This window comes from Pelodiscus sinensis, chromosome 6 (genome assembly GCF_049634645.1).
Source record: "Pelodiscus sinensis isolate JC-2024 chromosome 6, ASM4963464v1, whole genome shotgun sequence".
NCBI classification, from domain to species: domain Eukaryota; kingdom Metazoa; phylum Chordata; order Testudines; family Trionychidae; genus Pelodiscus; species Pelodiscus sinensis.
In genome coordinates, this window is record NC_134716.1 from 31408081 (window position 1) to 31433052 (window position 24972).

Consider the following 24972-nt stretch of genomic DNA (forward strand, 5'->3'; position numbering starts at 1 on the left):
CACTGGGAACATGGCCTTGAGAAAAGTTTGAGAGCTCTTGAGCTAAGTGCTGACTGGAAAGGGGGTTTGGAAATGGGAATTAGGACACTCTCCCATTGTTTTATTCCTACTGTGTTCTGGGAAACAGGACTTTCTATAGACATGTTGTCCATAGACAGGATTGCTTTAAAGAAATACCTGTCTCCATCATCAATTTGTCCTCCTGACTGAACAATTCACATGATCCCAGAGTTTTCACTAATAGCTTGGGTCAAAAGAGGTAACAAGTCAGTCTTTAGTGATATGAGCATCTGCTATTTTTCCATAGTAAATAAATCAGCTCTCAACCCCTTCTCCCAAACTACCTCCCTCAGCTCTTTCCCAGATCTTGTTCTTGTCCCCTCTGCAGTTGATTCAGGTGGTTTCCCTCAGCCCAATGCATGGTCCTAGTGGAGCAATCGATAGGCTATTTCTTCACTGCAAGAAAAAGTCAGAAAAAGATATGCACATTGCGGTTCGCAATAGGTGTATCTTTTTCTGCTTTTCTTCCGAAAGAGGCTTTTCCAACATTTGGCCCGTCTATATGAGGCCAAGTGTCAGGAAAACCCCCTCTTTCGGAACATCCCTTCTTCCTTGTAGAACGAGGTTTACAGGGATGCCAAAAAACGCGTCTGCTTTTCCTATTTTTTTTTTCGGAAAAGCAGAAGTGTTCCTTGGACGCAGCAGAGCTTTTCCAGGATACTTCTGGTATCCTGGAAAAGCTCTGCAGTGTAGACGTAGCCTATAAGCGTGCAGAGGAGACCCAATTCTCACCTCTTGTTCTATGCACAGTTCTAGCACAGATCTAGTGTCACAGGGAAAATCCTGTGCAGCCTCTTGCAGCCCTGGGTTGAAGCACGCTCCCTGTGGATTGAATGTTTACAATTTTTAGCTGAGTAGCTCTACTCTGCATGTGTACAAAAGGGCTTATAACTTGGTCAAATTTTAGCAGATTGTCATGAAGATGGCAAAAGGCAAGTCTCCGAAATTTGGCAGGGATGGACTTTGTCAAAGCCTGGGGTGTTAGAGCTTTTCAGAGAAAAGGCTGCCAGAATTTTACATGGGCAAAAACAATGATTCTCCCCCCCCACCCCACCACTGTCCTTGTCCTCAGAAAATGCTGACACCTTTGGGCCAAATATTTCCAAGTATATTCAACCTGAGAGAGACTCCCAGAATGGACAGTTTTTGCCCAAGCCTAGAGTTTGGCAAAGTTATAAAAAACTGAAAACAGGTGTAAAAAAGGAAGTGTCAGGCAACCGTAGCAGTAGACACTGCTGCCAGACACCCTGCTGCACCGTAACAGATCTTTATTCATGACACACTATTTAAAGGATTATCTCCGAAAATTAGAAAAAAAACCATGATGAGATTGTCACTTGAAGAGCTACACGTTCTCATTGACTTTCTTCTCTGTAAAACCAGTTTACAGAAAACATTTATTTGGTTTACTATAAGGACTCAGAACTTTGGCATATACCATAGAGAAGATTGTAGTACAGGTAGTCCCCGGGTTACATACAAGATAGGGACTGTAGGTTTGTTCTTAAGTTGAATTTGTATGTAAGTCGGAACTGGTACATATTGTAGGGGAAACTCTAGCCAAACATTTCTCCAGAGCTCAGTTTTATTCTCCCACACTTCACTTCCCTCAGTCCTTTATTCTCAAGCTGAGGTGTCTGCTGAGAAAAGCCGCTCCGCGTCTCCCTGGCCTGCTGGGGGGAAGCAGCTAGTGCGGGGTTGCCTCACCCCGTTTGTAAGTAGGGATCTGATGTAAGTCGGATCCATGTAACCCGGGGACTGCCTGTATTTTCCAAATTAGTTATATTTTTCTGTCAAATTCAAAATCATAAACACGGAAGGTTAAAAAACTATTAATTTTTTAAAACCATTTATATCATGAAATGTGCTTTTGTGGCAGGAAAGTCCCAAGATGCCAGAATTAACTTATCAGTGGAAAATTACTCAAAACTTCTGAAGACAGCTCATTCAAGTTTAAGCCTTAAGAGCTAAATTCTCAAAGATTTTCTTCCTGAAACAATTCAGATGGAATTTATCCAAATGAAGCCTTTCCTAGATCACATCAATTCCTTGCCTCTTTGCAGAGAAGGTTGTGGCTAATTTTATGGTCTCTAGCTAAACTGGCTATTTTAGTAACACTGACATTTTGCACCTGCCAAAATTAGTACTTGTATTTTTAAGAGACGTAGGTAGTTAATCACACACAAATTTTCATGTAAATAACTCTGGGTACACTCTACCAGCACAATGACACTGTTGTAGATGGATCATTACAGCAATGGTTCTTGATGCTACAAATAAACAAGGACAAATTATGTATTCTGGAGAAAAGAAATACAACCACAAAACCAAACGTACGGCGCAGCATGTTTCTGTATTTTAAAGGCACATCCATTTCAGATTTTATTGCCAGGCTTCAAATACAGAAACAAAGTGAAGTGGGTTGCTATTTTAGGGGATTGCAAAATGGTTCTGCCCATTTCAAAAACCTACTGAAAAGGAAAGGAAATAAACCGTTTGAGAACATTATCCTTTTCTCTCCTACGCACGATATACCGGATATGCCATGGATGCACTCGCTCCATTAGCACTTGGTGGGTAATATTATGCTACACAAAGCAGCATTGATTAACTTTTGCGGAAGCTGTATCTATCTGCCATGCTGCCAAGAGGAAAGGTCTGCATATCTTGCGACTTTGAGTGAGTAAGAAACCACAAAAACAGAGAACACTAAAAAGATTCCTGTTGAGCCTCTTGTGTTGTCTTTGTCTAGACACTGGGTACTACAACAAGTAAAAGACAGTCTCAAAGCTCCGTTGTGCTTCAGACAATCATAAATTACAACACAGTGCCACACTGAACTTCCTTTCTTTGCATGTTGATTTGCAAAGGTTAACTTCAAACACAGTCACACACACACATACACAGAGACTTAAGTCATCAGCTTGGGAATTTAACATGCATTGCTATTTCATCTTCTGAATACTCAATGGTTATAAAGGAGATTTTAAACTGTACATGCTCATTTTGAACAAGTAGTTGCGAAGCAAAATTCTGGCAAATTGTAGAGGCCTGGTCATGTTACTGTGACCATTAATTCAGCTATGTAAAAGTGTGCACAAACTGCACTTCCCTCTCTCCACTGCACAATAATCACAAACTGGACATAAGCATCATTTAACAAACACACTGTTCTGTTCTCTCTTCCTGAACTGCTGTGCCTGGCTCTGTCTAAATACTGCAGTCTTGCCAATTTCCATTAAATTATATCCTATCTGATGCACTGCACAAGAACTTCAGTATATTAAAGCACTGAGCCAGACCCCAGCATAGCCCATAGAAATCACTTCTCCCTGAATGAAAGCTTCAAACACTACAGCGTTTAATTCATGGGTTCAAATTAGCAAAAAACCTTAGTATCATGTAAGCACAAGCAATAGGAGAAAAAAGGAGAATTTGGGCAGATGTAGTTTCAGTTCAACATGCTAATTAAGACAACAAATCACTACAGTGCAGTGTCCTGGGAGGATCAAGATGTGAACAGAGAAAAGAAAGGAATGATGAAAACATTTTAAAAGCTTATTCTTAAAAGGCATCTTTAAGAATATATAGCATCTAAAAGATTCTCTCTCCATATCATTAAAAAAATTATCTGACCCCCCCCTCCCCACAGTTCCCCAGGGGTATGAAAACTTAAATCCACAAAAATGCTAAAAATCATCAATATCCATTAAAATTAGGAAACAAAGCTGAATTCTTCCAAGTCCAATTTTAGTACCTGTACTTGGTAAAAAATATGCCTAATACCTGTCTACAAGTCACATGCTATAAGTTACTATTTAACAAAAATAACTAAATGCAATAGATGCACATAAGGGGACTGAATTAAATTTTTTGTGGGAGCCTTAACTTGGAATTTGCCAACTTTACATTAATGCTGAAGTAACTACCGGCAATAAATAGTGGGTACGGGGGGGGGGGGGGGGAATCTCTCAAAGAGAGAGAGAAAAGAATGATGAATAGTGTGCAAAAAAGTTACATGCAATTATTTGAAAGCTTGATCCACATACTTTTGCATGCAATGTTCCCTCTAAACTTTTCCATTCAGGTGCAGAATAATATTTTTGTGTGTGCCAAGGCATGTGCGAATCTGCATCACCAGTAGAAATAAAACACTAAGCGGTGGGCGCTCTGCTAATCAAAACCCCCAAAAACATCCCTCACCAAAGGCTCTTAAGTAATGTAAGTTGTCATGGGATAAGCGGGAAGGTCCTCTCATTGACTGATAACTGGTTAAAAGACAGGAAATAAAGGGTAGAAATAAATGGCAAGTTTTCAGAATGGAAAGAGGTAACTAGTGGGGTCCCCCAAAGGTCTGTCCTGTACTTATAAATGATCTGGAGAAAGGGATAAACAGTGAGGGTACATCTACACTACATGCCTCTGTCGGCAGAGGCATGTAGATTTGTTTGTTCAGCAAAGGTAAATGAAGCCGCGATTTAAATGATCGCAGCTTTATTTACATTTACATGGCTGCCGCGCTGAGCCGACAAACAGCTGATCAGCTGTTTGTCAGCTCGCCGCTAGTCTGGACGTTCCCCCTGTCGACATCAAAGCCCTTTGTCGGCAGCCCCGGTATTCCTCGTGGAATGAGGTTTACCAGGGCTGCCGACAAAGGGCTTTGATGTCGACAGGGGGAACGTCCAGACTAGTGGCGAGCCGACAAAAAGCTGATCAGCTGTTTGTCGGCTCAGCGCGGCAGCCATGTAAATGTAAATGAAGCCGCGATCATTTAAATCGCGGCTTCATTTGCCTTTGCTGATCTGTCTAATCCACATGCCTCTGCCAACAGAGGCATGTAGTCTAGACACAGCCTGAGGTGGCAAAATTTGCAGATGATACTAAACTGCTCAAAATAGTTAAAACCAAAGCAGATTGTCAAGAGCTTCAAAAAGATCTCACCAAACTAAGTGATTAGGCAACAAAATGGCAAATGAAATGTCATGTTGATAAATGTAAAACAATGCACATTGGAAAAAATAATCCCAACTATACATTCAATATGGTAGGATCTAATTTAGCTACAACTAGTCAAGAGAGAGATCTTGGAGTCATTGTGGATAGTTCTCTGAAAACTTCCACTCAATGTGAAGCAGCAGTTAAAAAAGCAAACAGAATGTTAGGAATTATTAAAAATGGAATAGAGAATAAGACAGAGAACATCTTATTGCTTCTATATAAAACCCTGGTATGCCCACATCTTGAATACTACGTACGGATGTGGTCGCCTTATGTAAAAAAAAGATATATTGGCATTGGAAAAGGTTCAGAAAAGGGCAACAAAAATGATTAGGGGTTTGGAATGGGTCCCAAAGAGATTACAAAGACTGGGACTTTTCATCTTAGAAAAGAGGAGACTAAGGGGGGATATGATAGAGGTCTATAAAAATATGACTGGCATGGAAAAAGTGAATAAGGAAAAGTTATTTATTTGTTCCCGTAACATAAGAACTAGGGGTCACCAAATGAAATTAATAGGTAGCAGATTTCAAACAAACAATAGGAAATTTTTCTTTATGCAGCACATGGTCGGCCTGTGGAACTCTTTGCCAGAGGAGGTGGCGAAGACCAGGATTTTAACATGGTTCGAGAAAGAACTTCATGGAGGTTAGGTCCATCAATGTCTATTAGCCAGGATAGGTAGGAATGGTGTCCCTAGCCTCTGAGAGGCTGGGAATGGGTGATGGGAGAGGGATTACTTGATGATTCCCTGTTTTGTTCACTCCCTCTGGGGCATCTGGCATGAGCCACTATTGGAAGGATACTGAGCTAGATGGACCTTTGGTCTGACCCAGTATGGCTGTTCTTATGTTATTATGTTTACTTTGCTTCCGAAAGCAGATGCAAATCAGGCAGGTTCAAGGTAGCGCCCTGCTCTTTTCAAGCATTCTCTAAAATTACAACTTTCTGCATCTCTCATGATTTATCTACTTGAGGATGCTCTTCATCATCTGAGAATATTTTATTCCACTCACTTTATTACATACCTAGCCATTTGTTATAGGGACATGTGTCATAAAAAATAAAGTATAAAACGTAGTAAGATATATCAATGGAAAAATAAACTCCACCTTATTCATAGTAACTTGCCATGGCTATCAATAAACATCCCTAATTACATACTTCTCAAAAAGCCCGAATGAAAAGATGCCTTAGGTTTGCCTGGTCAACTCACTTGGACTCTGCTGAAGCAGAGGAAAAGCTACTGTTGGACTGGCAGGAAACACTATGACAATGCCAACTGCTCCTTTCTTTAATTCACAGGAGACTATACGGCTACGTCTAGACTGGCATGATTTTCCACAAATGCTTCTAACGGAAAAGTTTTTCCGTTAAAAGCATTTGCAGAAAAGAGCATCTAGGTTGGCACGGACGCATTTCCGCAAAAGCACTTTTTGTGGAAAAGCGTCCATGCCAATCTAGGCGTGGTTTTGTGCAAGAAAGCCCCGATCACCATTTTCGCCATCAGAGCTTTTTTGCGCAAAACAGTTTTTAGCTGTCTACACTGGCCCTCTTGCGCAAAAACATTTCCGGAAAAGGGCTTTTGCCCGAACAGAAACATCAAAGCATTTGTGCAAGAAGCACTGATTTTGGACAGTAGAACGTCAGTGCTTTTGCACAAAATCAAGCAGCCAGTGTAGACAGCTGGCAAGTTTTTGCGCAAAAGCAAATGCTTTTGCAGAAAAACTTGCCAGTCTAGATGCAGCCTACATGTTTAAGTGCTGCAAATGATTTCAGCAATCACAACCCCTCCTGCTTGTGAACCTGTGTACTAATGGCAGACAAGGGGTAATAGTAACTTGTCACTTTTCCCAGTTGCTTGTCTAAGTCTTGTTTGAACTGAGTGAAGTAAGCAGCCTTAAAACCACAGATTGCCATTGGGCACTAGGCAAATCATTCATCCCCACAGCTCATATTCCATCTCCTTCAAACCCGTCTGAGTGACAAGCAACCAGAGGGCAGGGGTTCTCAACCTGGTAATTTCTGATTCCCCTCCCCTCCAACATACTATGAAAACTCCACAGCTCTGTGGCATGGGGAGGTGTATGTGACAGCACCAGGCTTCAGCTATGAGAGGGCTCTGGTTTTCAGCTGTGGGGGATTACCGCTCCAAGCAGCGAAGGGGGGGGGATCTCAAGACCTTTGGGCATCAGCCACGCTGGGTGGGGGGCGGGGGCTGCCGGAGCTTCTGTTCTGCAGGGTAGCTTCTGCCTCGTGAGGTGCTAAAGCTCAGGGCTCTGGGCTTTAGCTTCCTAGGTCAGAGGCAGGGGCTTCTGCCCCATAGGATGTCAAGCCTTGAGTCTCAAAGCTTCAGTCACCAAAGCTCCGAGTGGCCCTGTTTTGTGGACCCCCTAAAAAGGCTCACAGGTCATTAAGGGTACGTCTACACAGCAGGGCTAAATCCAAAATAAGTTACGCAACTTGAGCTACGTCAATTGTGTAGCTTAAGTCGAAAGCATTCTTCTTCCGATTTCCCCTACTCCTCAGAAAATGAGGGTTACAGAGTCTGAGTAAGAAGTCCTCTGGCTGGACATTATGTCAACATTATGTCAAAATAACTGCCTGTGTGTAGAAGCAGACTATGTTATTTCAGAATAACTAACGTTATTCCGAAATAAAACAGTTGTGTAGACAGACCATAAGGGGCCATTGACCCTGGGCTGAGAACAGCGGGCACAGGAGAAAGCTTCCCATGTTTCCTTTTCTACTTAACCTAAGGACGCAGTTTTATGACGAAAAGCGTTGGAATTATCAGTCCATGTCAGTTAACTCTCCATAACAACCATAAGGTAAAATCCTAGCAAAGACTCGGCACGCTGACTTTAACACGAGTTAAAACTAAAAGCTGCCGGGTCTTCATTAGGATTTCACCTCGTGTGTTATTATGAGTTAGCTGACATGAGCACACACAGACAAATCCATACACACATGGAACAGAATGGTAAGAGAATGGAATCCTGTGAAACCCCACCTAAGAGACCTGCTAATGCAGAGCAGAGCAGCTAACGAATCACGCCTTGAATCTGTCAGAACTAAAGGAACACAGACATCCCTCCATCCCTCTTAAGAGTCCAAAAAGCAGGTCACCACTTCCTTCTGGTCAGCTGTATCTGCACATGCACCTCCCGTCTATCATCAACAAATTACCAACTAGTTGCATTCAGTCAGGATAGACCTTCCACCTGACCCAGACCTAAAATCAAATCACCTAAAACCACGGACAAACAGTACTTCAGATTTTGCTGGGAAGATCTCACCATAGTCTTCTTGATAATATTCCCTACAAGAAGGGACTAATGAGAATGGGCACAATATCATTCAAAAGGGTCTCCTTAGTGTTTCCTTAAAGACAGAAAATGTTGACAAGCAACTTCAATGGCTCCAGCATTGTCTGGCTGGCTTTTGCAGTTCAGGATGGACATGGATAAAACTCAGGTCTTAACTAGAGGGTATCCCCCATCTCAAATCTATTCCCCCAACCTAATCCTCAAAACAACACTACAATCAATGACATCAGCTGAAACTTGAGCAAAAGCAGCTGCATTTGTCTGCTATCTGTACTCACAAAAACAGACTGTGTGTGTTATGTCACTAACTTTCTAAGTTTATAAACCTCTGAACAGGAGAGAAGTTTGGAACAGTTACATAGAGTTACTGTTATAGAGAAAGGGTCACCATAGGGAAAGTGTCTAACCTCTTTAGGATATATAAGCTTACTGTATGAAACTATAGCAGATCTCCATTTCCAGGTCACCCCCCTCTCTACAGCTGTACGGTCAACTGAAAAAAAAAACAACCTGTCTTATCCAATAACAATTCCCCAAAATATTTTCACTTGTGATCGTTGGTATTGCTACATTTTGGTATGGGCTTCTGCCAATAAGGAGGAAAAAAGTGATATACTCTACATGCACTCAGTATGCAATTTAAAAAAAACAGGTTAGCTTTGTTTTTCCATTTGAAAATCCAGCACAAATTCCTCACTTGGGATTAGATACGTGCCACATTTAAAACAAAAGCCGTTTCTAGTCTCTGAAAACAAAATAGCTAAGCCATTTTCTTACAAGACAAAAATCCAAACCAAACAAAAAACACTGTTTCTTCATGTTTAGATAGCTGACACTGCTAACCTTATTTCTTTCACAACTATAAAGTTCAGCATCGGTCAAAGTAAGCACACAAAATATGAGCCCAAAAGTCAGTTTTATGAGAAAACCGTAAAGAGTTGTAAACAGTGATTTAGAAATTGATCATTAGCACCACAATCAAGCCACTCAAAGCAGATTTTGATACCTCTGCTGACGAGACCTTGATATAAATAAATATGAATGGCTCTTCATGTAACCGAAGATAAGAAGTAACCTGATATATAAGCACGTCTCTGAACAGAACACATGCATGATGTATCCGTTCAAAAAACTAACTACTCAGTATGTAACAATCACAGGTCAACAAACAAGAACCTTGACCAGAGTCAGGGTATAAACCATTACCACAAACTTTCTTCAGTCTCCAGCCTAATACAGTGCCACTCTGACAAAGAGTCAAAACTTTATGTTAAAGCAAACATTAAAACAAAACTTTAGCGAAAATGTATGCAATTACTGTGCATGTGCCAGGAATTTGTGGTTGGCTTTCAATTACACCCATTGAAAAAAAAATTTAAAAAAACCTTTTCTTACAGTGGCAAACAAAGCTAACATGCATTTTCCCCTCTAACTTCTCCTTTCTTTTACAGCCTTACTTACCATTCCGCAGAGAGGTAATTGTTGAATGTTTCAGCGTTGCGTTTTCAGGAAATTAAGTCTGAAGCACACTTTTCCTCAGCCTTAAAGGGAATGCATACTCCTGACACATCAGCAGGCAAGAAGCCCAGGATTTGCTACAGAGAATTTATTTATACTCTTTTGGAATTTCCTGACAAAATTCTAGTCTGCCTGCCAGCCAGTGAAGCTCAGTCCCAAAGTTTTTCTTTGTATCATAGACAGTAGTAATTGACACGGAGGATTACTCCTCCCAATGAGTTAAATTTATAAAAACAATGACAAACGTACTATATTAAAACATAAGCAAAGAAGGACTAAATCTTTCTGATGAAGTCAAACTAGGAAGGAATGAAAAGCTGTGATGATTTCTCTTTCTCATTCCACTCTCTTCCCTCCCTCCCCCCGCTGTCGGGTCTCTCTCTCTCACACACACACACACACAGAACATTACTTGCCCAAATTATCTCTGTTGTAGCCGCCATCATTCTACTGCACTCTGCTTTTCTTTACTCTTGTCTAATGCAATGTATAATTTGAAGAATACAAATAAAACCTTTTTATATGAATCCGGCAAAAACATTTTTCTTTTTCAAGGAAATGGTCAAACTACAATTGGCACCCTTGACATTAACTCAAGTTGTTCTAAAATGATACATGAGCTTATTTGGTTTCCTAGCAATACAACGTCCTTCCTAGCTCAAGTCAATATAATTGGGAATCCAGTCCCAGAGATTTTAATTCACAGTATCATAAAGAGATTCCTGGATCTCTCAGTTAAACCTCTTTTCATCTCTGCCTAAAATGTAGACTGTAAATATCAACAGAACAAGATTACACCATGAGGCAGCCAAGATGACTAAACAAAGATTCCTAAAAAAACAACAAATGCTCTGGTAGCACTTTATAGACCTATAAAACATGTAGATGGTATCATGAGCTTTCATGGGCACAGCCCACTTCTTCAGATGACCAGAGTTATGAGTAGGGGATATGAAAACTCAAAATAAATAGGAGAGGGGAAGAAGAGGGGGGAGAAAAAGAAAAAAAAAAGAAAAGGTGTGAGAGACAGGGTATCATTAAGTATCTGGAGAATGGGTACTTGAAGCTAAGCAGATCAAAGTAAATAGATAGATGCTAAGACAGGAAGGATACCACTCACAGAGCTGTTAGCACCTAAAGATTCCTAAGTTAGGTGCTTGCTTCCCTTCCCCAGCTGTTAAGGAAGAGGAAAGAACCATCCCATGCTGCTGTAGGATTTAGGGAAAAGGCTTCTTCCCAGGAAAGGAACAGTGGATGTGGGAAGTGTGTTTAGTGATGTTGTGGAGAACATGGAAGCATTGTCCTAGACTCACTTGTGTAGAAGGCTCAGTTCTCTACCATGCTGGAAATTCCTCAACACACAGAAAGAAAAGTGGGGGGGAACCAAACTCCAGTAGTCACAGGCAAACTGAATGGCACGGCAGTGACCAGGAATAGGCTGAGACCTATGTGCTGTACATGATCATTTTACAAATGAGAGCATGGGGCAGATGCTAAGTTCTGGTGCAGGAATAATAGAACCATTGTAGTATTTTGTTTTATAATAATGGAGTAGTGAGATATGTTTTATAAAGTAGCAGTGAGTTGGCTGAGGTTGACCTGTTTCTTTTAAAAGCTGATTTTACCTTTTTTTTCCAAATTCACCTGGCAATGCTGTGAAGCTGTCGGCAGGGAAAGGAGTCCTACAGAACCTCTCAGGGAGGTGGCCGAGAGAGTTAGTAACAGGGAAAGGGGACTTCTTGAGCCTGCCCACACTCACCCTTCAGCAATGGCTTCTGTGACTCCCTTCTTCAGGATTCCAGGTTGTGGCAAAATCAAATACCAATTTCATTTAAGAGAAAGTACTTCACGGGAAGCCTCTGAACTGCTAGTTCTCAAACAGCGGTAAAAGAAAAAGAGGACAGCCCATCTTTGGTTTTCCTCTTTAGAAGTTTGTTGGATACAGGAGAAAAAAAACCCACAAAAATAAAACGCATGTAGAAAAATGAAACAGTCCTCCTCACACACACTTGAAGTTATACTCAAAAGAAGATGCCAACATTCTTTTGACAAAAAATACCGAGTAATGAAAAACCATATTAAAGGACAGCAAAACATTCTGGAAATGGAAAGAGAATAGCAGCTGTTCCCACATGGTCCATCTGTTTGTCATTGTTTTGTGGTTTCAAGTGCTTTACATCTGACAGAGATCTCACTCAATCAAGATCATGCACCTACAACAGACCTTCCTCAAAGCTCTCTCAATAATTCAGCAGGCCAAAAGTTAAATATAAGGAGAGGGAGAAAAACTGAAAAATGTGTCAGAGCTTCCTCCATAGCTTGATTGCACAATCTGACATCCACTTGGACTGATGACTACTAAAACCCAAGAGGCAGAGATTATGTGTTTATTCACTCTCTTGGACTTCCAGACTGTTACAGTGCCAAACAAAAACATTCAGCTACTGTTTACAAGGAAAGCAAAAACAAGGCCAGAGAGCAGTACTAATGACTGGGAACCTGATTTGTCTGCAGAAAACAGAGGACCAAGTGTATAGACAGGTGTCTAGTGGCAGCCATTCTGGCTTCATACAACAGATTATATCACATGCTCTTCCAAAACAAAACTGGACAGAGCAAGAGACAAAGGCCTGTGTGCAAACTGGATGGGATTCATATCAGACATCTGTCCAAGAGAGGAATTTTATTCCATCATGGATGGAAAAATTCAGATGAAGTTTTGAACCACATTTTAAAAAGCGAGAATACTCTACTTCTCTCTTTTAAAGGAGGAACTCACTAAAATTTGTGGCCTGTTAGAGTATAAAATGTCAAACATACATTTTTGGCTTAAATAACTGCTTTTAAAGACTGCAAACTTTAGCAGAGATGACAATGACTGAAACAGATTTATGGTCAACTTTCTAGCCAGCCCTAACTCAGCCTCTACACTGGCTTTTGATCGACAAAACCTTTGTTGTTTATGGTGCTTTGTGAGCAGGAGCATTCTGCTATCAACAAAGTGAAAGCCCTGATTGGGGGTGGAAGTGTTGTGTATGCAAAAGTGTCAACAAACAGCATTAACACACCACGACTTTTAGGACAAGGACTGACACATGATGTGTAGCGTAAACTTATCCTAAGATTTCACATGCAAAATCTGCATTTAAATATGCAAATAACAACGTAAGTGAACAGACTGGGTACTCAGATACTCCAATTATATGTGCAAACATCAATTTGCATGTACCCATAGAGAGGCACAACTGAAAATATGACTCTGTACGTCATGAAATGTCCACTTAATTTAGTTGCTTACATGCCAGTGGAAAATAAAGCATTCACTTTTGATGGCCAAGTAGGGAAGCCAGTCTCAATAAGTGAGGAGAGTTATTAGCATATTGCTAATGAGTCCTCTGTTCAAAGGCTTGTAAAGTGGAGTCATTGAACTTAAATTTCACCCCATTTCTAAGTACAACGTCATGCAGCTAGAGACTAACAACAAGAATTTTTGCTATAAGCTGGGGATGTACCAGTGACAGAAGAAAAACATCTGGGTGTATTGGCTGATCACAGGATGACTATGAGCCACCGTCGTGATGGAGGTCTGAAAATGGCTAATGCTATCCAAAGATGCATCAGGCGAGAGATTTCCAGTAGAGAAATGGAAGTGTTAGCACCATTATGCAAGGCACTGGTGAGGCTCATTTTGAATATCATGTGCAATTCTGGTCTCCCATGTTTGAGAGAGATGAATTTAAACTGGAAAAGATACAGAAAAGGCTTAAAAATTATGTTTCCAGCCATCAAGGAAGTTAAGCTCTGGAACAACGTTCCAAGAGGCACCAAGAGGGCAAAAAACTGTCCTGGCTTCAAGACTGAGGTTGGTATGTTTATGGTGGAGATGAACTCGTGTCTATTTGGAGTTCTGCTCCCATGCTTGTGATAGATATGGCAATTTCCTGCAATACTTTTGGAAGATCTAATTGAATGAAGTATCTTTGAGTTCATCATATCAAATGCAAAGGCTACATGTAATTATGAGCATGGATTATCCATAGACTATAGTGAACAATGTGGCAACGAACTATGAACTTCTGGGACAACATATGTCAAGGAGATTTTCAAGAAAATTTCTAAGGGGAGGTAATCGATTCACTGACTTTAAAAAAAAGTCTGTAAGTAGTCAAATAAGAGGCAAACATTGTGAATTTATAGGAAAGAGAAGCTTCAGGAAGTTTCATATTCAAAATATTCTTTGTAAGTTACCACGCTCAGCATGTGGGGTACTGTACAGCAGTATAATTAAATACATCACAGGGGGGCTGTGTCTACACTGGCCAGTTATTCCGGAAAATCAGCCGCTTTTCCGGAATAACTTGCCAGCTGTCTACACTGGCCCCTTGAATTTCCAGAAAAGCATTGACGATCTACTGTAAAATCATCAGTGCTTTTCCGGAAAAACTATGCTGCTCCCGTTCGGGCAAAAGTCCTTTTCCGGAAAACTGTTCCGGAAAAGGGCCAGTGTAGACAGCACAGTAGTGTTTTCTGCAAAAAAGCCCCGATCGCAAAAATGACGATCGGGGCTTTTTTGCGGAAAAGCGCGTCTAGATTGGCCACGGACGCTTTTCCGGAAAAAGTGCTTTTCCGGAAAAGCATCCTGCCAACGTAGACGCGCTTTTTCCGGAAATACTTATAACGGAAAACTGTTCCATTTTAAGCATTTCCGGAAAAGGGTGCCAGTGTAGACGTAGCCTAAAAGTAAAACTAGAGGACAAATGAGGAAGGGTTATCAAAGCTAAGCTAAGCACTGGGTACTCAGAGCCCACTCTATTAGCTTCATTTAGCATCGACACTCTGAGGGTGTGTCTAGACTACCTAGTTTTGTCGACAAAAGTGGACTTTTGTCGACAAAACTATACCAGCGTCTACACTACCGCTGAGTTCTGTCGACATAACGTCGACAGAACTCAGCAGTTTTGTCGACGCTGGTATACCTCATTTTACGAGGCATAACACCTTCTGTTGACAGAACTCTGTCGACAGAAGGTGTTATTGCCTGTAACATTGCGTCCAGACTATGGAGTTCTGTCGACAAAGCAGCTTGCTTTGTCGACAGAACTCAATGTGTCTGGACGCTCTTTGTCGACGGAAGTTTTGTCGACAGTATCTGTCGACAAAACTTCCGTCGACAAAACGCGGTAGTCTAGACGTACCTTAACTGACGATATTTTTCCTCTATTTTTCTCCTTATTATCCCCTCTCTTTCTCTGCTATATCTGTATGCTGGACCCCCTTACTCCATGCACCTGAAGAAATGAGTTATTTCCATGAACGCTCATGATACCATCCACATTTTTTGTTCGTCTCTAAGGGTACGTCTAGACTACATGGCTCCATCGACGGAGCCATGTAGATTTGTTGTTTTGGAAAAGGGAAATGAAGCCACGATTTAAATGATCACGGCTTCATTTACATTTACATGGCTACCGCGCTGAGCCGACAAATAGCTGATCAGCTGTTTGTCGGCTCGCGGCTATTCTGGACGTTCCCCCTGTCGACATCAAAGCCCTTTGTCCGCAGCCCCGGTAAACCTCATTCCACGAGGAATAATGGGGCTGCCGACAAAGGGCTTTGATGTCGACAGGGGGAACGTCCAGACTAGTGCGCGAACCGACAAACAGCTGATCAGCTGTTTGTCGGCTCAGCGCGGCAGCCATGTAAATGTAAATGAAGCTGCGATCATTTAAATCGCGGCTTCATTTCCCTTTGCCTACAACCCTAATCTACATGCCTCTGCCGACAGAGGCATGTAGTCTAGACACAGCCCAAGGTGCTGCATGACCAGGGCTCGCCAAGCGGCGGCAAGCCCTGATCACCAGCCGCACGGAACCGCACACTGCACAGACCACGCTGCGGACCGAGCTGAACTAAAATCTACTCGCCACGGGTGAGAAGATTGCCTTAATTGTCGAGCCTTGTGCATGACTATTTGTATTTTTTTAAGTTACTTCCATTAAGTCTATGGGTTTAAAAAACTAGAAGGCAGTGACAATCCTACAGATAGTTCCCAACGTCTTTCCCAGGAGAACGTCAGAGAAAAGGGTCAGGAATACAATGCCAGAAAAATGTTTTTGGATCAAATGGATACTGGAAGATTTATCATTCTTGTCTTTGCATTTAACAGTTTCAAGTAGTAAAAGCTCACCGCTGATTATTTTTCGCCATCTAAGTTTCAGGAGAATATTTTCTAATGCTTCTCCTGAGACACCTGCCTGGACCTCCACTACTATATCCTGGACCTGCAAGATGGCTCATGGAAACAAAGGAGTTAAACATAACACATTTCACCCCAAGGCCAGATACTTTTTTCAGATCAGTGCAAATCTGACTTCAGTGGAGTTGCTTTGGATTTACACTAGTCTAAGGGAGGAAAGAATCCAGGCCATAATGTCATACAAAAGTGAGAAACACATACACTGTACAAAGTTTCACACTGTGAGCTTCCATGCTCCCATTGCTCACAACCACATTGGTGGGGACAGATGGTTGATGAACACATCCATCCCAAGATCACTCATGATTTTAGAAGGGAAGAAGCAGCACCTTTAACTGGATTCTGAATAGGAGAGGGAGACGGTTCATCCTAATAAGAGACAAACCACACAAGAAGGACCAGTTGCAATCTCAATGCAACTTTCCTGGTCAGGACCAGGTAGAGTACACATTAGAAGTTTGAGAAATAAGAAAACAATGACGACATCAGGCAAATCCGCACAAGAGAGGAATGGGAGTAGTCTTTGGGCTAGTCAAAGATAGGTTTCTGGATACAGGTTGGGTGTCCAGGACAAGTGGTAAATCCAACAAGGTACAGGCTGCACTCCACCTTAGCTGCAATCCTCCCTGACGTAGAATGTTAAGTAACTGGTCCTGTCAGTTCCCCACGGTGCTTTGTCCTTCCTATTAGCATCAACACCATGTGGCTGTGTCTTCAGCAAGCTGCTTTTCATCCAGATTTCAACTTCCTCCCAAATAAAGCAACATCTGGGAGAGCATTATCCACAAATGAAGAAACAGTTGAGGCTTGGCCTACACAAGCAACCTCGGTCAGTGTAACTGTTACTCGGGGGTGTGGATTTTCTACGCTCCCAAGAGACACCGTTACGTCGACGTACTTCCCAGCGTAGATGACGCTATGTCGATGGGAGGGCTTCTCCCATCCACAACCTACTGCTTCTCAGGGAGCTGGTGAACCTATGCCCATGAGAGAAGTCCTTCTGGCAGCATAGGTAGCAGCCCTCCTGATGGCGTAGGTAGCATCTTCACTGAAGCACAACAGCTGCGCTGCTGCAGCATCTTAAGGATGGACAAGCCCTGAGTGTCATCTGCAACTAAGAACATTAGTTTGTAAAATTACTGGGGAAGCTTGAGAGAAACAACACTCATAGAGGTGTAGGGACAGGTACAGAGAGACACACCAGGACTAAGTCCTGGGACCCCAGACCTTCAGTGAGAGCTCTCAGGGAAGAGATATAGTTGCCCATTCTGACTCTCTGGGTCCATCAGAGATGCCTGGTTAAAGTCAGAGTAATGCCATGACAATACATTGCTGGAGAGGATGCAGTGGTACAACAGCCCTCCTCGAGTCAAACAATTAGTGCAGAAGATACCAGTGGAAATCCACCTCAAAATAGACAGGTATATAGCCAGTTATTAAAACATCTGTCCATTCAGAATGGTTAGAAATTTGCCTCCAAGACAAATTTGGAATCACTACATAATTATGTTGGGTTTATGAAAAATCAGATAAGTTTTGTAATGACATTACGCTGCTGAAATGGCTTAAGGTGCATTCAACCCTCCACCCCACTAATATCAAGGTCTCCACCCAAGTTTGTTTTAAAGGGATGTGTATCACCAAGGTGAATCACCACATCTCCATGGGTGAGGCGCGGGTAAAATACCAGCTGTATACATCTTGAATGTATTGCTGCCATCTGCCCATGCATGGAACACAAAAAGAGATGCGGCAACTCAGTGCTCTTCTCTTGTTTGGGAGCAATGTCAAATCCACCCCCACCCCCACCAAAAGAGGAAGCATTCAGTTTATTCTTTCTTTGTAACCATGGTAGACCATATGCCTTTTGCGCTCTGGCTGCTGAAGGAAAGGCAAGGCATAGCTATCTATATATATTATACTGTGAGTCACACTGCCCCCAATACTGAATCATACTAGCCCTGGTTGAGTGATTGGTTCAACAAAAATATGAACTCATCTGAACCCAATTAGTTCATAACAACTGAACTAAGGAAACACGATGAGGCTTGAGTTAGGAAGACTCAAATCCGTAGCACTGTGACACTACTCTGGAAAAGCCTGTTCTCCAGGAAACCATCCCTGGAGTATAGAAGAGTGCTAGCAGTTGTCATCCATGACGTTCAAATTAGTGAAAAACGGGATTGAAATTTCAGCCTTCATGACAGAAGCCAAATGTCTAGAGCTGCTGAGCTCCTCAACACTCACTTCGGCTAATCTCAATTCACTGTTGAGATTCACACCAAAAAAATATGTATTTTTAACTCTAATTATGCCAAAGAAAAACATCTGCCTTCCTAAGAGAATCCCTACCCAGATTCCATTCACACTCTGAGATCATGGTAGATAACCTGAGGCCCATCAGGGTAATGTGACTGCTGACAATGAGACATTGTGCTGATGTTGACTGTCCTCAGGCTCTGCTCCTGCAGCTCCCAGTGGCTACCATTGTGGGGGCAGTGCCTGCAGGCAAAGGGTCGCAGGGACATGCTGGCCACCGCTCCCCAAAGCTCCCATTGACCACAGCCACTGGGAACTGTGGGGGATGGTGTCATGGATGGGCAATGTCACTAAATGTCTCATGTCACACAATCAGATTACCATGATGGGCCGCCACTGCTCTAAAGGTCACCTAGTTTCCCCTTAACTTGTATGAATTACAAGCCCTGGCCCTACAGGTTCTGCCAGAAGTTTGTGTTCAGCTGTACATGGTCCAAGATGATATTCTCGATGAGCAGTTTCCTTGTGGCTTAAAAAAAGTAATCAGGGAAGCTACTTTAATGAAGGACACTGAATGCTCTGAGGCTATATTCTTCTACATTCAGGGGAAAGTATGAAAATCAGTTAGGAGGGGAACAATATAATTAAAATATCACTCAAGCAATAATAAAAAAAAAAGATTCCTTATAGTGTCTAATCCAAATTCTCAGAGCTTCTGGATCACCTACATGTGGAAGACCACACCCTCCAATTAGTTTATCACACCCGCACCCAATCTGGCACAGCAGTGTACTATATCTCTGCTCCAGCCCTAACCCCAAGGCAACTGGAAAGTTGGCATGGAGCCTCCACCACAGGTTTCCTGTGGGACTTTGCATGTACCAATTTATCTCTGTTTTCTAATTGTAAAATGGAGATAACACCACTTCCTTCCCTCACAGGGGTGTTACGAAGACAACTACAAGAGTGAAGCACTCTGATTCTACAGCAGAAGGGCCATGTAAATGCCTGAGAGACAGTGAGACAGAAAACCCTGCACTGAAAAGTAAAGCAGGCAAGGAAGAAAGGCAGATAAGTGTGAAAAATCTCCACATCTTTTTAAAAGACGGTTTTTTTAAGAGGAAAACATTCTAAAATCAATGAAAAGTTATAGAAAAAAAATACCCCGAGGGAAAAAATACAGAGGAACAAAGATGGCGAGGTAATATATTTTATTGGAAGAGATTTTTGTAGCTCAAAAGCTTGTCTCCCTCTCACCAAAAGAATTTGGTCCAATAAAAGATACTACCGCCCCCACCTTATCTTTCTGATAGCATGGGACTAGCCTGGGTAGAACAAAATACTGAATAGGACAATGGAAAAAATACAGACACTCATGGGGAAAAAAAAAAAGATTAAAGCAAAAAATAAATTAATTTGGGCTGTGGCAATACCACTTCCCCATCATGCTCCTTTCTGGCTTTTAGGTGGCACTGAGGCAGCTGTGCATAAGTGCCCAACCACTGTCCATGGGCTGCTGCAGCTACAGGCATGTCCTATCCCTCCCGCTAGATTAAGGCCCCTTCCAAGGCCACAGAGTCCTTTAAAAAAATCCAACACAAATGTATACAAACCAAACTTTCAGCCCAGCTGGGCACAGCTGCCAGCCACCTCCTTAGGAATCTTTGCTGGTCTAGACCATTCTCCCGTCTAACCACAGCTTCTTCTGTGTCTCGATCAGGCACACAGCCTACGGGCTGGGATACACCTCTCTCACTCGGGTTCAGAACAGCCACAGCTCTTCAAAGCCCTTATTGCTAGTCAGGTTTCCACCTGAGAATCTTGTCAGCTCTTCTCTGCTTCTCAGCCTGCTTTCTGGCAGCTTCCCAGAGGGAGGGGACTCTCCACCTCTCCTCTCCTCTGGGCCTCCTCCTCAAACTGGGCTCACCCAGCTCAATAGGGAGGAAATAAACCAGCTCTTCTCCAGCTGGACTTTCTCTGTAGGTAGGCCTGGCCCTCTCAAATGGGAGCAAACAGGTAGGTTATTTGCTTCTTAGGTCCATATTAAATCATTCACAGGATTTGTGGGGTAAATACTAGGCATGTTAGATATCAGGTAATTGAATAGTGATGTAATCACATGAAATCTTTGTGGTTACATGAATATTTGATAGTCCCTGGGGGGAGCTGACAGCTAATGTGCTCCTGACTGCATTCCCGGGGAGCCCCCTGCCACCCAGTGCTGCTGCCTCTGTATCAGGGGTAGCAGCGCGGAGTTGCAGGGGGAGCTGGTCTATGAGGGGAGTCAGTTTAAAAACCATCTCCCTGCGCAGACTGGTTGCCTGCTGCCCCACATTGCTGCCTCTGATACAGAGGCAGCAGTACAGGGTGACAGCAGCCCATGTACACGGGGGGGGGGGTCCAAGCTCCCCACGTACAAAGGCTGCTCCATGGGATGCAAGGGAGCTGTCTGCAGGGATCTAAGTCACAAACCCTCTTCCTCCTCCCCCTCCTACCCACACCCCCAGACAGGGCTGCTGCCATGGAACAGCCTCTGTCTGCGGAGAGCTCAGCGCCCCTGTGGACAGAGGATGCTCCATGAAACAGCTTTTGCCAGCAGCAGGCCCAGGCACACCACAGACAGAGGCTGCTTTGCAGTGGCACCCGCCCCCAGCACCAGCTCCTGCCTGCCCCTTTGCTGCCTCTGGTACAGAGGCAGCAAGGGGGGAGGGAGAAATGTGTGTCATCAAAGAGATCAACCAATAAACCTAGGCTTATCGGTTAATTCATAGTCAACATGTGGGCATCCCTAGTAAATACCCTATCGCAGGGCCTGTGCTACAGTACTATATACTGACCTTTGTGGCCTTACCTATTCAATAGCAATGCAAGGATGCCTTTAAAATGTTAACAGTTCCTCTCAGTTGGCTATGGGTTGCAGGAAAGATATTTTTATTGCTAAGCATAGGTGCATGGAACACATCTGAAAGCTCTGCATGCAAATGTAAGGAGGTATCGGTAAGAGGAATTATGATTAGTTTGGCTCTTTACATATGAGGGGAGCACAAGGTTGAATTGTGACCACCTTGATCAATACCCCAATAGTGTATCTGAGCTATACTGTGTTGTGGAGATAGTGTAATTTCTTGTGTATTCATTGCACTTGTGAATCCCCTTTCATATTATGGGATTTGTGGCTCTTTGGTGTACCTGACCCATAACAAGTATGTGTAAGTGAAAACAGATGAGAAAGCAGCTAAGAGAATACATTTGCATTAAAAAAAAAGCATTAGATAGGGGTATTTATTTGGGCAGTTGGGGGGCACTGGAAGTATATCCAAGCAACCCCATAATGTAAATGTCAGTCTGGAATGAGTTGTGACCTTCTATTAACAGGGATTTAGTGGGAACCTTGGTAGACTTAACTGCAAAAGTACTGGAGAGCCCTCACAAAACTGCTTCTGTGTCAATTAAGGCTGATGCATAAACTAAATAATATTTACTGTAAATTGAGCCCAGAGGGTGGTGAAGACACTGTTACTAATCTGAGAAATAATGGTCTTAGGCTCTCCTGCCTCCCAGTTGCTTGGACTTTATTTAGAATCATTGGCTGGAAGTAGGGATGTAATAGTGTGGTCAATCAACCAATTAGCAAAAGCTTATACGCTCATGCTACAGACTACACGTATTTTCCTTCCCCCACCACCAGTACATCTTGTAGAAGGCTGGCCAGCAGCCCAGCTCAGTCCCAGCTGGTGTCGAGTCCAGGACCTACCACTGCTGTGGCTCTGCATTTAAAGTGTTTTAGGAGTCAGGAGGTCAGGCAGTCCAGCTTAGTCGTGGCGTGTGCCAGGTCTGGAACATACCCTTGCTGCAGCTTTGCATTTAAAATGTTTTAGGCGCCAGGCAGGCAGGCAGCCCGCTTCAGTTCCAGCTTTCACTGGGTCTGGAAGCTCAGACATCCCCGCCCCGTGGACAGGGGCTGTACAGAGGCAACTGCACAGAAGGGCAGGGGCATCCTCGGGAATGGGGCCAGAGAGCACTGGCTGCCAGCCCTACCCCCGGGGACTACAGAATAGTCGACTAACAGATAAGAATTCATGAGGTTAATCCACTCTTCAATTAACTGATATTTAAGATCCCTAGTTTATAGGGACGTTGAAGGAGGCTGAAGTTCCAAGTAGCTCCCCATTATGCATGACATTCCTAACAGCAGGCCTGCTCTAGCTGCTCTGACAAGTGTATAAGACCACTCTGCATTTCCCCCAGCACCTTCATACCCACTGAGTTTAGAGACCTGTTCAGTCTGCACAAAAGCCCAAATCCAGTTTAGAACTAGATTCTACACGGGGAAGATCTGAGAATGTTCAGAACCTCACAAGATCCAACTCTCAGTGAAACAAAACTGAAAACATTTCCTGTAAAGAGGAAAGAAAGACATTTATCTTTCATTGTCATCTGCAGCAGCTTAGGCTGCCTGCTAAACACATTGCACATTGACAATGCTTAATAAAAGTGAGAACTAAACCAAGAATTAAAAGTAAGTCCCTAATAAAAACTAATTTCCTTTAGTATCTGAGGATGATTAACAAAGCTAGTAGCTTACTCATAAAGGGAAAAAAACCTTTTGCAATACAGATGAGAACTGTGCAACAAAACCAAAAAAATCATTAAACTTGACTTTAACTAATTTACCAACAAACTGAATCATTGACAGACATTGAATTCCATTACAGTTCCAGTTATTTAATAGCCTTATTTAAAGTACACTGTCTCTGTTGAAATATACAAGAACTATTAAAATTTATAATCAACTTTCTCACAGCTAGCTTTCATGATGGAGTTATCATTTGCACAGTAGATGGACTCTCATTCACAAACAGAAAATATTTATAATTAAATGTATTTTCATTCCAATGCATATTTTTCCAAACATTTCTCAGAGTATTTCTACATCCATGCTAAATAGAGTGACCCTTTCCTTGCCAATCTGTAGAATACCAGAAAATTAAGCAAATAGACACAGTAAGAATACACATTTAGCAGTCTCAGTACTCACATTGGTAAGTTAGTAGTTAAAGCAAAGAACTGTTCTTTAATCACCTTGTAGCTGATAGTGGCTGAATTTGTGCTCAAAGCAGGCAAACTATTTAAGTAGCATAAATCTAGTGCTGAAGCTTATTACGAGTCTACCTTGTTTTCCTGATGACGACTGATTCAGAGGGTATTATGGGCAGAAAAACGCCACCTGTTAAGTTTCTTTTCACTCTTAGAACACTGTGCAATTCAGAAACCTGCTTTAATATTTCCAACGCCCAAATGAGCAGTAGTTAAAAGGCAATCACCCTCACTCAGCACAGCAGAATAGCAAATCATACATGTCTGCAGTCCAACACTTAACCCATTGTGAAATACTCCAGGTTTGGAGACGCATGCACATACAAAAATAAGTGTTACACATTAGAACTGAGGCCTCAAGGGTTTATAAAACAGGCAAGTCCTGACAGCATTTTATGAAGCAGTGGAACAGTATACAATCTAACTTTCTGTTTTGACGTAATTGATCATATTTGCTCTCAGTGAGTAAGGGAGCAAACAGTTTCTACTCTGCATTGAGTCTTATTTGCGAACCGATCCAAAAATTAAACATTCTTGTATTCCTATATCTATCTATTTCAAACATTTATAGCTTCTTACAAGTTGAAGTATCATCGAACTATTACAATTTTCTGTTATTAGACAATTTAATAATACAAAATATTTGAAATCCAATTAGGTATAGTCAAGGTAAGGCTGAAGCACTGAATCTATATGGAACATCGCAAAAAAGTTTTAGGAGTGAATAGTTCCGTTTGGCCTGAATCAAGAATTTTTTTTTTTTAAAGCCAAAACACGTAGGGGATGAAGAACCAATCCTGAACTTCATGTCTATATTCAGAATGAAAGCTCTTTATAAAGCTTTTAAAAATTAACTTGGTATTTATGTTTAGAAACAGTTACACACACACACAATGTAGCTTTTTACATACAAAAGAAAAATCCTTTATCATATGATAATCTTGAATGTGTGTCAATCTTATTTGAAAATTAAGTATTTTCTGTTGCTCTCGGGTACATCTAAACTACACTCCTCTGTCGGCAGAGGGATGTAAATTAGACATAGCGAAAGTGCAAATGAAGCCGGGATTTAAATATCCTGCGCTTCATTTGTATGATGGTGGCCGCCGCTTTTTTCGAAACTGGGCTTTTCGAAAAAAAGCCCGGCAGTTTAGACGGGGCATTTTTGACAGAAATGCCCCATTTCAAAAGTACTCCCCCTTATGCAAATAAAGCATGGGATATTTAAATCCTGGCTTCATTTGCACTTTCGATGTGTCTAATTTATATCCCTCTGCTGACAGAGGGGTGTAGTTTAGACACACCCTCAGTGTTTTAAGGCTGAGTTTACCAGTGATGTAAACAATTATCAGAAATTACTGAGAGCTTAATTTTCAATAAAGTTTTCCATCTATCCTACCAGTATTCATCTCTTTGCACACCAGACAACTGCACTCTTTTCTGCTCACAGAGAAG

General features: G+C 42.2%; 1 protein-coding gene across 5 annotated transcripts in view; it reads right to left on the bottom strand.

Moving 5' to 3' along the window:
* The window catches only part of KANK1 (KN motif and ankyrin repeat domains 1), a 172416-nt gene that overhangs the window by 39020 nt on the left and 108424 nt on the right, over positions 1 to 24972 (bottom strand). The window lies entirely within an intron of this gene.